We start from the raw sequence: 18,028 nt of genomic DNA on the forward strand, positions 1-18,028 counted from the left end.
GTCCGCCAAAGAAATATGGTCTACATTGCAACAATTTATTTTTTAGCAAGAAGTTTGGCTCAATTGATGAAATTTAAAAATAAACTTCAATCAGTGAAAAAGGGAGGGATGCCTCTTAAGGAGTACTTCATGAAGATCAGCCAATGCGTTGATGCTTTAGCATCAGTATGTAAGTCTATGTCTCGAGATGATCATATCCAATACATTATTTCAGGTTTGGGATCTGAGTATGAATCTATGGTAATTATAATTGTTGCATGGACTGAATGTCCCACCATTCAAGATGTAACCTCTCTCTTAAGAAAACTGGACTGAAAACAAAGTTCCTAGCACTAAGGGTTCTTCAGATTCTGTCAATCTTGCAACTCATACTATTGGCAAGGAAAATGAGACTCCAAAACAGAATTTACAACTTCATCTTAATCAAAATCAGGGTGGTCGTGGTTCTGCTAATGGAGGTGGTAGATCAAATTTCAATCGAGGAAGAAGGTCTAATAATAATAACAGGAACATACCTCAATGTCAGATCTATACCAAGTTCGGCCATACTGCATCGAGATGCTTCTTTCACTATGTTCCCTCAAAAAATTCATAGCAGCCATCAGGTCCATTTCAAAATAAATACCCTTTACTAATGATTCTAGTTTTCAACAGATGTCGAAAATGGTTGCTGCTCTTGATTTGAACATGAACACTAGTTGGTATCCAGATTCTTGTGCCACAAATCACCTAACTCACAATTTCAGTAATCTATCTCTGCGTCTGAGTATGGTGGCAGAAATCAAGTTTATGCAGTAAATGGTGTAGGTTTGCCCATTCTTCGTCATGGTTCTTCTGTTTCTTCATTATCTAATCCTAATCACTTATTTGTTCATAATAATCTTCTTCATGTTCCTTCGTTAACAAAAAAATTGATTAGTGTATCATAGTTTGCTCGTGATAAACATATATTCTTTGAATTTCATCCTAAACTTTGTTATGTGAAGGATCAGTTTACAGGCCAAGTGCTTCTCCAAGGGAGTTGTTGCTTTCTAAATGCGTCAATCGTGAACTACACTATGATATATATGCAATGTTATGTTATGCACTCATCTGTAGTCAATCATACGCTAGCCACAAGTTTTCTTGTTCTTTTGCCAAGCATAACAAGATAACAAGTTTCTTGGGATGACTCGAGATCGAACACGGGGATTTATACTAAGAATTCTAGAGAAATGTGTGAATGCGGCGAAACTAATTTTAATAGAGTGGAATTGAAATCGTGCGATTAACTAAGCTATACGATGTAAATATTTAAACTAGTAGAGATTACTTTGAAATCGATTATGAGAAAACTTAAGTAACACAACAACCTTAATGTGAGAGAAATATATGGAAAAATTAGGGTTTGGAGAAAACAATGGCTTATCCCTTAGCTTCAACTTAAAAGGTAATCCTGGCTCGAAACTTATGTTCATCGCACACCTCTCGATGGCCAGCCACACTAATCATATTTCTATGATGTATGAATGAGGTTGCTCTGAGCGCAAGGTTATTTCTATCTCTTGCTTTCCTTAATGAGATCCACAACTACTTTCCCTCTCAGCCAGTTAGTCATAGCTGCTCGACTCGAGTGATCATAAGCAAGCATTTAAATAGTCATACATTAAGCAAATAGGATAACTTTTACATATTCAGCTTAGTTCATGGCATTAACCTTCTCATCTACCTCGTGAAAATTAGTTACTCATGTTAAAAGAGAAAATGAAGGTAGAGATGGAGAAGATGATGACGATAGCCATGATAATATTAACATAAATATAGAAACTTTGTCTAAAAAATGAATAATCTCTTAAACACAATGTAATACAACAACAAAATGTAGTAGAGAAGTGAAAGGAATGCAATTGAAAAAGCCCTTTCAGACTCTTGAAGCTCTGATGATGAATCAAGATGAAGTTTGGAAGATGGAAGTTCTCTCGTTAAAATCTCAAAGTCTCTCTCTATTTATTTCACATGGGCATCAAGGTTCTATTTATAGAACTGTGTGCTGCCAATTGTTGGGATTCCCACTCTGATTAATTGTCATCATCTGATATGATAGGTGAAGATGTTAGCACTATAATCATGGTCAACATTCTAGATGCCTGACAAAAGGTCCGCTGATACAGGCTTAGAGATCTTGAGGCATGCAATCAGCTCTTTGCTCTAGAAGATCGAAATCTTGTGGTCAACTGCAAAATAGACACTTTGGTGCAATACAATTCATGATATATGGTCAGCGGGTGTTTTTAATGTACTTCAGCGCAAGTTTAATATTCGTCATGAATTCTTAGTAGAATCAACGCATATTCTTACTATCTACCCTCATTATTCTAAGTAAAAGGCTACAATAACTTGTATTTCTACAAGTTGTCAAGAGTGTTCATGAAGGATTGTATCGGTTCAATATTACTTCAGTAACAACCAAAAAGTCTTGCTCTTCTGTTAATTCTTGTGTACTTCTTCTGTTAATATTTCTCCTTCAAATCATTTGTTGAGCTCTAACTCCAAGTTATCTTGTTCTACGTTGAATGTTTTAGATGTTTGCCATCGTCGCTTAGGACATCCTGCTTTATCTATTGTTAAAACTGTTCTTCAGTTGTCTCAAACACATATGCCAAAAGTAAATAATATGAATTTTTCTGATACTTGTGCCTTGGGAAAATCTCGTTCCCCTTTCCTCATTTATATATTGTATATATTGCCCCTTTGCAATTGGTTAGGTGTAATCTTTGGGGCCCGACTTGCTGTCTCGTTCTAGCCATCGATTTTACATAAGCTTTATGGATGTTTACATTAGATATACTTGGATTTATTTTCTCAACTCTAAATCTGAATCCTTCACAATTTTTCAACAGTTTAAACTCTTGGTTGAAAAATTGTTAAACAGGCCTATCCTAAGGCTTTAAACAGATGGGAGAGGGAAGTTTAAACCATTCATTCATTTTTTACAACAACATGGCACTGAGCATCGTATTTCTTATCCTTATACATCTAAAAAAAATGGGATCGTAGATCGAAAACATAGACACATTATGGATACTAGTTTTACTCTATTATCTCAATCTTCTATACCTTCCAATTTTTGGGATGAAGCTTTTGCAACAGCCGTTTAGCTTATAAATAGGTTACCGACTATTGTTCTAAATTCCAAAAGTCTTCTGGATAAGCTTTTTGGCCTTACACCAAATTATTCTTCACTTAAAGTTTTTTATGTAAATATTTTCCATGTATTCGACCTTATAATTCTCACAAATTATCTTTTCAATCTCAACCATGTGTCTTTTTGGGCTACAGTCCGAGTTATAAATGCTTGTCTTCTGATGGTAGATTGTTTATATCTAAACATATTTTTTCGGATGAGACCTCCTTCTCTTATTCTATTAAATCCAAATGTCTAACGTGTGAATCTTCATCTCCTTTGCTTCATGTGCTACAAAGTACATCTCATATGCAAACACATGATAAATCTCCAAGAAATGATAATTTGCAATGAAGAAAATGTATTTTAGCATTATAATGTAATCGAAACTCAATCATCAATCCAATAACCAAAAAAAAAAAAGTTTAATGAACACAGATTTAAGTCATTACTAGGAATCCATAGACAAAAGTTAGATAATAAATCTATGTATGGTGTTTCCCACTCCACAACCTACATCAAAATACTCTTCCTCTTCCTATTTTCTCCATTCAAGTGTTGCCTTCCTTCACTAGAATCATTCTCTAAAGTCAACCTTTGTTCATTGTCCACACTAAATTTATAAACCCCAAGTGTTTAATATTGTTGTAGTATCCAAGAATAGTATTAGAAATAGAAATTATAGAGAAACGTTGCCATTTACCTAATTTTGAAGTGTTTCTAACTCATATATTTTACATTTTACATTCACACTCATCTAAATCTTATGAAAGAAAAGAGAGTAGAGAGATGGAAGTTCTGAAGTTAGAATCTTAAAAAGAAAAAGTTCTGAAGTTCTGGAGGGGAGGGAGTTATAATCTCTCCCAAATTAAATTAAAATTTAATTTAACAAATAATAATAATAATTTAATATATATTTACATGATCACTAATTTATCATATAATATATATTAAACCATATGTTATATCGAATATAGAACATAATCTATAGTTTTTATATTGTATCAAATACAATATAACCTATAGTTTTTATTTCTATCAATAAGTACGACATTTAATATAAATCACATTTATACTAAATTTAATTATATGAATCCAATCCATATAAATAGTATTTAAATCATATTCAAATACTTAATTCCTCTAAAGAAACTTTAAACTATAATGTATCAAATACATTATATTAATTATATCATGTATAATTAACTCAAATAAATTATATCACATATAATTTCCTTCAATTAATTTAAACAATTCAAATTAATCCAAAATTAATTCTCAATAATACTTGTTGAGCTACAAATGGGACCTTATGGACCTATAGATTGAAGCTCCAATAGTACTCGGATAATTAATTAAACTTCTTTAATTAAATTATCCAACATCCATTAACTATCGGTCACTCCACTAAAGACTGACAACTACACTTTTCATATTACAGATATATTTATGTGTCCATTGGATATAACCAGTAAACAATGCGATGACCCTTCATAAATTGCTCGTAAGTACAACTAGACAAAAATTATCGTTTTGCCCTTGTAGTTACATCTAACTCCTCAAGTGCCACCGATCCCTTTAATGAATAATAAGTCATAGTTCAACGATGACCAAACACCTCTCGGGTCAAGAGAGGGTGTGGCGTCACATTGTTCTGTTCAAGCCCCGGAATGAGGCCTTAAAGGAGCAATTTGTCTACTTACCCCGACCTTAGGGAAGGAGTGAATTCCATCTTGTGTAACTGTGTTCCCAACTTCTCAATCAGACGAATCTCCAAAATGATAAGCTTATTGAGTCGGTGATCCAACCACTCTCACCCATACAAATCAAAGGACCGCCTTTATAAGCAAGAGTTCACAACTCACTCAGGATTCAAGTTATGTCATCTATGGTCATCCTAGTGAAATGTAAGTCTTTACTATTAACGCATTATATAATAAGACTATTAATTTCGTGGTCTGATCTTATACAAGCTCTTTTGTATAGAACACCCCGTTCATATGTTACCACATGAATGATCAGGATCAGATCATTTGTAGCACTTTATAACAATTATAACATCTACAAAGCGGGTCGTATTCGTAGTCTCACCAGGATAAGGTATCCAACCTTATCCATCTATTATAGACCATTTAGGTTATCACTTAAACAGGATCTACCTGTATGTCTCTATATACATGTTTAAGCTACAGAAGATAACCTTGAATGTAAGTTTGATTTAGTGGGTTAATGCCATTAAGTGTCGAATAAAATATCTCATATTTTATTAAATAACTAAATCGTTTTTACATTACAATTATAAACTACATGACCCACGAGATTTATTGCATCAAACCCAACAATTTCCTGCTTGTCCTAAAGCTAGTGAGGTGTACATGATAAAAGTCATACTAATATAAAAGTACATAAAATAGTAAACTAGGGCATAATACACGCCCAATACAAAATCTTTCACTTGTTCTAGACCAAATGTTGCATGTCCTATAGACCTATACTCTGCAGGTGACCCTCAAACACCTTAGCCATGAAGGCTTTTGTAAATGGATCAGCAACGTTGTGCACCGAAGCAATCAGCATGACAAATCATGTCCCTTCGATGCACAATCTCCCAAATGAGATGATGATTTCTCTCTATGTGCTTCTCACACTTGTGACTCCTAGGCTCTCAAAAATTAGCCACAACACCACTATTATCATAATAAAGGATGATAGGCCTAGACATGTCCGAAACCACTTCTAGATCAGTCAAAAACTTCCTGAGTCACACAACTTCCTTAGCAGCTTCACAAGCCGCCAAGTACTCAGCCCCTATAATGGAGTCAGAAATGCACCCCTGCTTGGTGCTTTTTCAAACTACTACCCTTCGTTAAGAGTGAACACTAATCTTGATATGGATTTCCTAGAATCCTTTCTATATCTGATAAATCATGCAAACTCTGAGTTGGGAGCAACACATCAACTTTAAATTATTCTTTAAGATAAGGATGTTTGAGTAGCATATTAGCTGTCCATCTTTGTTCAGACTTTTGATCGATACATTTTGAAAGAAAATCTCTTCCTTCTATAGATAATTCTTCTGCAATGTTTGTTGGTAGATCCATTTGATTCACAACCTTTTTTTTTTCAGTTGTCCCAGAGTTCTACAATCACTTCGGACTCACTTTCCAGAAATCATTTCAATTAAAATACAACCCAAAGACCAGATATCAAGTAAAATATTGAGCTTACCAAAAAGAATAGATTCTGGTGACATATATTTCAGTGTTCCTCTAAATCTTGGCTTGGCATTGGATGATATCACCACTTCCTCAAACTCATCGCATTTTCTAGAAAGCCCAAAATCAACTGTCTTCAACTTCACCTTGTCGGTATTATCAAGGAACATAAGAATATTATTTGGTTTGATATCACCATGTACATACCCTCGTTCATGAATACAACAAAGACCTCTTACAATCATCTTGAGATACTTTTTAACCTCGGTCTCTGATTCTCTCGTCGCCTAATTAACTCAGTCAAACTACCTCCCGCAACATACTCTAGTGCAAGGTTGTAAGTAACAAAATCAAGATAGTCCCTTTCAAAACATACACCACTCCTAACATGCTGAATAATTTAAGGACATCCATTAAAATTGAGCAAAATAGTTTCTTCTATCATGAGTAAATAAGCATATTCTATCGAAACTACTTTAAGAGTAACAAAATCAAGAGGTGCCTTAGTTGGACTGCTAAGAACATTATGTCATAAGAACCTTTATCGAAAACCTTCACTTGATTCCAATTAGACATCTCCAAAATCCAAAATTAATTTCTCTCTTCCTTTTATTATAGAATAATAAATCAATAAATAATCAATAAATCTGGAAACTAAAGAAAGCAATGAGAAAATTCAAATTTTCACCGGTGGAAATAAGAAGAAAAAGAAGAAAAAGCAATTACTGGAGAGAGAAATAATGGTGGAGAGAATACCCACCAATTTTTGTTTAATTCAAATGAATACAAATATTAGAGAAAGGCGTATCATTATTTTATAAGTAGAGAAAACCAATCTCCTACAAGGAAAGAAAAGTTGAACATTTTAACTTATCATATCCTTTTTCAAACAAAAAGAAAAATAAAATCAACAATTTTGGGGATTCGTCCGAGTGGAAAGTTGGGAATACAGTTACATAAAAAGAAATTCACTCATTCTTGTTGTTAGGGTAAGTAGATAAATTGCTCCCTTAAGGGCTAATTCTGAGTCTTGAACAATGAGGTGCCTCAACCTCTGGCGAGACCTCTTACTCGCCAGAGAGGGGTTTAGTTGCAGATATAACTACAGGGGTAAAACGGTAATTTTGACCTAGCTGTAGTTATGACCAATTTGTGAAGGGTTGACTTGCTGTTGATTGTTATATTCAATAGATATAAAAATATATCTACAATGCAAAGTGTGCAACTTTCGATCTTTAGTGAAGTGACCAATAGTTAATGAATGTTGATTAATTTAATTAAAGAGTTTAATTAATTGAAACCTCTAATCTGTAGGTCTATAAGATCCCTTACTAGCTCTAAGGGTTTACTAAGAATCAATTATTTTTGGATTAATTTGAATGGTTCAAATTAATTAAAGTGAATTAATTGTATGAGGTACAATCATTCTAATGTATTTGGATACATTATAGTATAAAGTTTAATGAAAGAGATAAATATTTGAATATGATTCAAATATTAATTATATGAATGTGATAAAAACTATAGGTTAAAATTAATGTGAATATGGTTCATATTAAAATTATAGGTTAAATGAGAGAATATAGATATAATATAAACTATAGGTTATATATTATATGTGATATAATATATATTTTTATTTAATTATATTAATAGAATATAATTAAATTGTAATTTTAGTGATGAAGAGAGTTATTTTTTTAACAACTCTCTCCATCTCTCGTATACAGGGATCACTGAAGAAGCATTGAGTGGTTAGTTTTTACACAAAACGTAAAAATTCAAAGAGTTTAAATTTGATCTATACAATTCTTCTTCCCTATTAGAATTCTCAAAAGTTATCCAATTCCCTCACCAAAATCCTTGACGAGCCCACCACTTCATCGCAATTTCTCACTTTGGGAATAACAAGGAAGACGCTTGGTGGTGTCCAGTATTGGTGTTTTTCACGTCACTATGTTCGAGAGGAGGAGAAGTGATCGTGTTCATCGGAGAGGAATTCAGCAAGAAAGAAATCTTCAAGGGTAAACCTTCTTTTTTCCCTTTTCTCTCTGTGAATTAAGAAAGTGTGTTTAAGTTTTAGTTTACTGTTTATCCTATATGTACTATACTTCTCTGTATTTTAATTAGTTCCAAAAATGAATTCACTTATCCAAGTGATCACTCGCTTCTGCTATGAGAATTCGACTCCTTCAGTTACAATAATTTTTCTTGGTCCATCTTGCCCATGATCAACTACCGAGATTTACATAAAAATTTAACTTTTTCTAACTTATCGATTGTTTTGGACTTTCTCGATGAAATCTCGGGCAGTTAACACCGTGATTTTATAAATTTTTTAAATATGTAATCTTTCCAAATTTTATATAAAATCTTACCTAAATTTTTCAAATCTTTTCAACTCATAGATAACCTTTTTTTTTTTTTTTTTTTTTTTTACCAAAAATCAAGTAATTTTCGAAGGTATAAAGAACTCAATGTATCTTTGACAAAATTACATTGAGATTCTATATGGCTTTCTCGGTAAAATTTCGGGCAACCTAACACTAAGATTTTTTATATGTTCCCAAAATTAATTTTTATTTGCAAAATTTGATCTTTTAACAAAATTTAAAAATCACAGTGGACATGTGATCCATCTAAAAAATCATAATTGGTAAATTCACTTGGAAATTTAGAAATTCATATAATCGTAGAAATAGAAATTAGGGTAAATATTTGAAATATTATGTAAAAATTTGATATAAGATTTGGTAAAAATAATCGAATTTAGAGAAATTTTGAAAATATATAGATTTGGTATAAGATTTGGAAAGATTATATAATATTTGGAAAGATTGGTAAAATCTTAGTGTTAATACTACCCGAGATTTCACCGAGAAGACTCAAAACAATCGATAAGTAAGAAAAAGTTGATTTTTTTTTTAACTAAATCTAGGTGGTCGATCGATCTTGATCAAGATTGATCGAGAAAAACTAGTTTAACCAGTTTTCAAAAAATATGCTAATTTTAAAAAGTGGAAACTTTAGGAGGCTATTTCTGAAAATTTTCCTAAATAATTTGAGTTTGTGGAGCATATTTGTTTAGTCGAGATTTAAGAAATATGTGTGTTCGAGTGCAGAGCAAAGTTTTGGAATTCGTATGTTCACTTTCTTTTATGTATTCTATATGATTAGAGCTATATTTCAATAAAAAATTTTAAGAATAATAAATTTGATTTAAATTCCAACATTTTTGTTATATATTTCAGTTTTCAATTTTACTCCAATTAGATTTGAAATTAAATATAAATGTAATATATATTTTTACTCAGATACAATTATATATACATGTATTTATCATAACTTTATTTAATTTTACTTATTTTAAACAAAAATTTAAATAAATAACTTGAGTTACCTAAACCGACTCAATCCATGGTTTGGTTTGGTATGATTCATTATTTAATAATGGTTATTTGGGGTTGAAGGAACTTACCATCGGACAATTGGGATTGAGTTTAAAAGGTGCTTCGACCGTACAAAACTCAACCGATAAACATCCTTAAGGCGAGCTCTATAAGAAAAATGAATATCTATAAATTTTACTCCAAATTCAAAGGTAAAAGGAGTAATATTTTGAAATATGGAAACTAAAAGGAAACAAGAGACAAAACTTAAGAACCTAAAGGGTATTTTCAAAATTTTATTTTTATTTCTAATTTGAGTGGATTAAATTATAAACTTAGTCCCTTAATCTTGAAATTTGAGCTTGTATCTATAATGGTGCCTACACTATCAAAAGTATCAAATAAATGTATAAACTTTTCTTTTGTCTAATGTTCTTGAACCTTAATTTTGTATCTACCAAATTGTTGAAAATTTCAAAATTTTTTAAAATTAATTGAGTTATTAAATAGAAATTAATTTTGATATATTAAAATCATAAACTTTCAAATTTGTGTCTAATATAATCAGTGAATTTTAAAAGAAATATCAAAGTTTAAAGACTAAATTTATAATTTCAAAAGTTCAAGAATCGAATAGCAAGTATAGAAAAGAATACCATTGTTCTCCCCTTTTTTTCAACTAATAATTAATCTTAATGGAATGTATCTCCTCTTATCTTAAAAGAAACCAAGAAAGCATAAGAATACTTAGAACACGTGAAACAAATTGTTGCAAATAAATAATCCTTTATAAATATAAAATCTAAAATTCACATATACGCTATGGGGTGTTTAGCCCACCGACTTCACAAAGTCGATGTAAAATAAATGCATTTTACAACTTCAATAGGATTCACGATTGAAATTCGCACATCTATTGAAAAACTTTATCTTTCCCTATTTATCTCTCTCTCCCTCTAAATCCTACGAAACAACTCACCAACCCAAATGCATACTTCTGACTTCAATATATTAACTTCAAACTTCAAAGCTTAACTTAGTGCCCAGACATATGATTTAAGTATAGATACAACATGTTTACTATTTTTCTATAAATTTGATAATATTCATCAATCTAATATCGAATCTCAATTATTTAAGATATTACGCTATCTATATTGAACTTGAAGAAATGAGCATCTGGGCTTCAAAGAAGACAAAATTACCGAAATGCCCCTATGTGCAGCATAACAACCCTTTGGAAAGCATAGAATTACGCTCAGAGGCAGTATCTTCATATCGCTCGCAGCGTCGCTACCCTAGCCTTACGTTGCATCACTACGGTGAAAGGAAGAATGTGAGGATGCAAGGCAGCGTAATGACGCTACGCTCAGCATATTAACGGGATTCCATTGGGCGCACGCGTGCCTACCCAAAACACATAAGAGTAGCAGTGCTCACTCTATTCTTGCCTTACACTCGATGTCTAATTTTCAACCGGAGCGTAGTTATGCTACTATTAGTATTGCTACCATGCGTCTGTAGTGTAAATTTATTTCTTTTTTTTTTTTTTATTTAGGTAAAGAGACGGGAAAGTTAGGTCATCTTAGACAACATTTTGCTCAGTTTTGGTTATTCTAGGTCAAAACTCATGAGATTTCCTTCAATTTTGGTTTGTAATTATAAATTTTGACATCATGAGTTGGATTTGATGAATGATTGAAGACCATAACGTTGGTTTTTTAGGTTTGTAGGGTTTTTCTTATGAGATTTGTTATGAACTCTTCTTGAATCTTGTTGTTTCCTATTAATTTCTTTCTTTGATTTAATTTTTAGAACAAACATAAAGGTAGATTGAATTGACAACTCAATTTCTTGTATGTTTTTCTTTGTTATGCATGATTTTAATGTCCGTAATTGCATTGAAAGCATGCTTAATTCAGTAGCCATAGGTTTTAGTTTGGATAATAGCATGATTTCTAGTTTTCTAGGATCACCTAATTGATAAAAAAAAACCTAAAGATTGAAAATGCATTAGGTTATAACCAATCTTGCTTCATATTCTAATCAATCCAAGAACGTAATACAATTATCTAAGTAGGTAAGCTTTGTAACAAACTTAGTTACTTTAGAAATTCATGGCATGTTGATTTTCCATAGGGAGTTTGTTAGGGTTTTTCTTGCATTCGATTAGACTTAAGAAATAGTTAAACTCAATATTGTTTTCATAATTAACCAATGATTAGATTCATAGAAAACCCAACGATCTCTGAACTGACAAAGATAATCATAAGTTCGATCTCTATCTTTCTCAATCTATCTTACTTTTCCACATTTTAATTTTCACATTTAGTTTTTCTGTCAACCGAACAACAAAACTCCCCTCCCCCTGTTTTTATTGCTTTCCATATTTAAATTTAGTTTAAGAGAGATTTAATTCTTAGGTTACCTGTGGTTCGACCTCGTACTTCCCACTTTTGTTACCTATTAACATAAGTAATGGTTTGGTGAATTATAAATATTATTTGCTTAGTAAGGGTTTATAGGCCACGATAAATCTGAGCTAACAACTTGGTGTCGTTGTTGGGGATCCAAGCCAATTAATCTCTTTTAGTTAAATTTGACTTGTAAACTTTAAAAACACCAAAAATATTTTCCTATATCTTTGAGCCTACTTGTTTTTATTATGGCGCATGATATGAACATCTATTATGCACTTCTTACGAGGCAAGTGGCTCAACGAAAAGAAAAACAAGAGGTAAAAGAAATTAGTGAGCTTAGAAGACAACTATTTGAATTAACCTCTCTTGTTCAAGTTTTGGTTACTAGGTAATTGCAAGAGCTTGAGATATGTAGAGTATATTTGCTTCAAGGTCATCCATCCAAAGCATGTCTTCAGCTTTTGCGCGATCCTATTTGCGGTTTCTATTCCCCTTAGGAGATGCATAGCCTGAGCTTGCCGTTGATGCATTATCTTTCTGACAGTTTAGGTATATCATTAGAAGAGTTGATTGTGGAGATTTCTAACAACTCTTATGAGTTCTCCCAGGAAATCCATAGGTATTAGGAATCCTTGTTGCAATCATCCTTTGATCCAACCGAGTTGAGCAGTAAGATAACATACATCGACCATCATGTCGAGCAGCTGATTCCTTGAACTTCAAGCCAAGGTATGGTGTTAGATCCTTTAATGTATGAATGTGATAATTTTTCTTCTTAGTGTGAGCAGGAGTCTATTGAATCTAACCTGGAGATTCAATCCCCTTGTTAGTTAAGAATGACCCATTTCTTCAGCTTACAAATTCCATGCCCCCACTAGAGAGCAAACTAGAGTTGCTCAACAGTTATACTATTGAGGTTGAGTTCGTTGAGAATTCTATCCTTTCACCGATGATGAAGATTATGCATATACCTGCCATGCCAAGAACAAGTTTGTAAGGTTAAGCATGAGCCTGCTTCATCTCGAGGAGCCTTAGGTAATAGAGTTAAAGGTTACTAAGCCTCATTCTGTTTTTCCTTCCAGCATCTCATTTATTTTTTATTATTGCTCATCCTTACCTTACAAGTCTGAGTCTTTATTTTCAATAGAGTCAGTCAAGTCAGTTTTTAATTTTTCAATTAAAAAAATATTTCTATCTCTAGATCCCTTGAACACTTCAAAAGCTCAGTTCCATTAAGTAGTTTCGTGGATTCAAGGAAGAAAGGGCCTGGGAAATATGAGAATTTTTTTCGTACCTTGACAGGAAAACAACGTCGAGCAACCAACATAAAAAATTTGCGCTTCTTGAAGGCAGCCAGGTGTCAAATTTTACTTGCTTTCTTTTATTGTTATCTTAGTTTAGCTTTTTGTTTTTCTTTTGTAGGTTCCTCTCCTTGGTCCTAACAAGAGAAAGAAGATAAAATCAAGTTGTGCCCTCTTACCACCATCGCGTGCACGTGAACATTATCATGGGAGTTTTTCTGTTCTCTTGATTCTTTTATTTCATAGAGCATAGATTAGGGATACATTGGGGACAATGTATCATTTTAAGTTGGGGGTGGGGTATCTTATAATAGCTTGGGGCCTTTGAGCTTTGTGCTCGGACTCTGTTTGTATGCTTGAAATGTTTGCTTACTCTTTTGCTTGGTTTGTTATTATGAATAGTTGATGGCACACTCTCTCTATGATTAGATTTTTATGAGATAATGTTTGAATAGCATGATCATGATTTTTAGCCCACTTTTTAAAATTTTTCGTATCTCTCATGCATCTTTAAGTCATTGTTTGTACAAAATTAAATCTTGCATACCTAGAATTGTATTATTTGGTTTAGATTTCTATTGTCACCTCAAAATACCCACTTTTGGCTTTAGAGTAACTCTTATTGTTTTAGAGTAATACTAGACAAAGTGGATAAAATAAGCTTAGTGTGAAGTAAAAAAAAAAAAAAAAAAAAAAAAAGGAGAAAAAAAATAGTTGCTTTTAAAAAAGGGTAAGTTTTAAAATAAAAAGTAAAAAATAAAAAAATAAAAAAATAATACTAGCTTGCAAATAAAAAAATTGTGAATGTGTGCATGGATAGAGGTGAAAAGATCTGCCTCTGCCGTGATAAGTTAGGGCCTCGTGAAAAAAGAGTGGATAAGTTTCCTACGGTTGGGTGTGTGAAATATAACCCTCTAGATAAAAGAAATACCCTATACTTTTTGTTTGTGTGAGTTAAGCACCCTTGTCTTAGTGTTACCCTCATTTTTGCAAGTTTGGTATGTCTAAAGCTGATAACCGAGTTAGGTAGGGGAAAAAGGGATTGAGAGCCTTATAAAGCCTTTCCGGATTATGCAAGCTTAACTAGTAAGACTCTAGACTCATTCATGCATGAATAGATTTAGAATCATTTTTTTTTTATAAAAAAAATGTGTTTCATTGATTGATTGTAATCGGATCTCATTCTTGATTGCTAATCTTATCCTAATTGACTGTTGAAACTAGAGTAACAACGCTTTGCAATTTGAGCAAGCATATTTTTGTAAGAATGTATATTTTGTTTGAATGTATGTTTCTATCTTGCTCGGGACGAGCAAGAATTAAGTTGGAGGTGTTTGATAGAGCTATAAAAGTACTATTTACCTAGGCTTAGTTAAAGCTCGTTAATGGATTTTACATGTTAATTATGATATTTTGTAGGTACCGAGCACCAAAGAGGTAGAATCAACAATTGCGAGTCAATCGAGGTTAATTTGAAGCAGTTTTGAACTAAAATGAGCATTCGGGCTTCAAAGGAGGAGAAATTACAAAAATGCACTTGTGTGCAATGTAGCAACCCTCTGGAAAGCATAGAGTTACGCTTAGATGCAGTATATTCATATTGCTCACAGTGTCGCTATCATAGCCTTATGGTGCATTGCTATGCTGAAAGGCAGCATGTAAGGATGTAGGGCAACATAACGAAGCTACACTTAGCATAGCTATGCTTCAGATATTGATAGGATTCCATCGAGCTCGTGCACCAGCCCAAAACACTCATAGTAGCAATGCTCACCCTAAGCTTGCCTTACACTCGAGGTCTAATTTGCGATTGGAGCATAGTTACGCTACTATCAGCATCTCTATGTTGCGGTTGTAGTATAATTCCTTTCTTTCCGATTTAGGTAAAAAGAGAGGAGAGCTAAGCAATCTTAGAGAGCATTTTGCTCGATTTTGGCCATTCTAGGCCAAAAGTCATGAGATTTCCTTCAATTTTAGTTTGTAATTGTAAATTTTGGCATCATGAGTCGAATTTGATGAACGATTGAAGGCCATAACGTCGGTTTTTTAGGTTTGTAGGATTTTTCTTTGGACTTTATGAGATTTATTACGAACTCTTCTTGAACCTTATTGTTTCTTATTGATTTCCTATCTTTGATTTAGTTTCTAGAGCAAGCAAATAGGTAGATTCAATTGACAACCCAAATTTTTGTATGTTTTTCTTTGCTATGCATGATTTTAATGTCCGTAATTACATTGAAAGTATGCTTAGATCAATAGTAATATGTTTTAATTTCAATTATGGCATGATTTCTGGTCTTCTAGGATCACTTGATTGATAATAAAACCTAAAGATTGGGTTAGATTTGGCCAATCTTACTTAATGTTCTAATCAATCCAAGAACGTAATGCAATTAACTAAGTAGGCCTTGTAACAAGCTTAATTAATTTAGGAATTGATGGCATGTTAATTTTCTATAGGGAGTGTTGGGGCTTTCCCTATATTCGATTCGACTTAAGAAATAGTTAATTCAAGATTATTTTCATAATTAATCAATAATTAGATTCATGGAAAACCCGACGATCTCTAAACCGGTGAAGGTAATCTTGTGTTCGATCTATCTCTTTCTAAATCTATCTTACTTTTCCGCATTTTAATTTCCTTTCCTGTCAACCTTGTGGCCAAACAGAATGCAAACAATCAGCAGGCAATAAAGAACCAATTTGGTCTACATCCACTTTCAGAACCAGCTTGAATCAATTTTATTACAAGCAATGAGAAATTTAGAATTACAGATCAAGTTCACTACCCACCTCTGACCGACAAAATCACGCACAGACTAACTCGTCTCTCTCTATCACTAACAACCGGCAAACTCACGCCGAACTAGAACCCACTGGAACCAAGGCGGCCGCCCAAACCGGACCGGACACCTGCGAGACTCCCACGCTCACACCGTTGGACACCCACCTGTGGATGATGAAAACCCACGCCGAACAACACCTGCCGCCGACTTGCCTGTCAATCTCACCGGACGTATGTCTCCCACGAAGCCAGCTGCTGCGTGTGTCTTCTCTTAAAAAAAATGGCTGCCTCTTTTTCTTTTGTTAAGCTTCACGATTTTTTCAACCCTAAAGAAGAAGATGAGTTTAATTAAAAAATGTCATTTGGCCATAATTACCATAATGTCATTGGGTCTTTAATTTAACCAAAAATCCAATAAATACCACTTAAATTCCTTGTTATTTTCTACAAACTTAAACGTTGCAATTTGTACTACTTTTAGTGATGTGCTTCAAATAGTTTTTGAATTCTCAATTTGACCTTTATAATTTTTATTATTTCAATTTGATACTTGTAATTCTTACAAATGGTGAATACAAATTTTCTATTTAAGGTAGCAACTGAGGTTTAGGACTAAGGACATATTTACATTAGGGAAAAAGTACGTTATCAATTTGTTTGTGTTTTGAAATTATGTTATTGTTACCGTTAGTGAACAATATGAGAAGTATGAATTTGTTATAGTTATTGCTATTTTTACTGTTACTGTTACCATTTGAGGTTAAACGATAATATTAATGATAACAATAAATGTGACAGATCCATAATTCTAAGTAAATGTGATCAAAATGTGTCACATTTATTTAGAATTACTAATATATGTGACAAATTTTGATCACGTTTACTTAGAATTATAAATATGTCATATTTATTGTTACTGTTATCGCTATTATTTGGGGTAATTCTAAGTAAATGTGATAGATTCATAATTCTAAATAAAGGTGATCAAAATATGTCATATTTATTTAGAATTATGAATAAATGTGACATATTTTGATCACGTTTACTTAGAATTATGAATCTCTCACATTTATTATTACTGTTATCGTTATCATTAGGGGGTCAAAAGAAATCCAACTATGTTTGCGATTCTGGCCCATTACAATTAATCTATCAATAGAATTTGATTACGATTACACCAATTTTTATTACGGATTGATAAACATAATCTTATATGAACTTGTGCCCCTCCTGTCACACTTATAAGAGGACTTACATGATATTGTTAAAATACTATAACTTAGGCTTTACTTAATAACTAAATGGTTTTCAAATAAGATGTTGCTTTCTCGATCAATATTGAACCAATTTTTAACCTTAAACTTTACTTTTAATTCCATCAATATAAACTTCAAATTATTTGGTAAATTATATCAATGGTAAATGTATGAGTTGAAATTTTTTAAGTCCAAATAAAATATTTATATTTAATAATTGATTAAAATTAATAGTAATGATTAATTGATATTAGTTTATTAACTAATCAAACTACATTTTACCTATTCATCTCTTCGATATTAAAAACCAGTAATATGAAGGGTATTGAGAAAGTTTATGCCAATAGGTAATAGCTTGAGTTTTAAAAAATAAAATCATGTGAAACAAAGAAGAACATTAAATGTATATTTGAGATCCCATCATAAAACCAACAACACACGCCCCTAATAGAACTTGATCAATAGTGTAGATTCTATTAAGGTTAAAATTGATACAATC

This window comes from Benincasa hispida, chromosome 9 (genome assembly GCF_009727055.1).
Source record: "Benincasa hispida cultivar B227 chromosome 9, ASM972705v1, whole genome shotgun sequence".
NCBI lineage: Eukaryota > Viridiplantae > Streptophyta > Magnoliopsida > Cucurbitales > Cucurbitaceae > Benincasa > Benincasa hispida.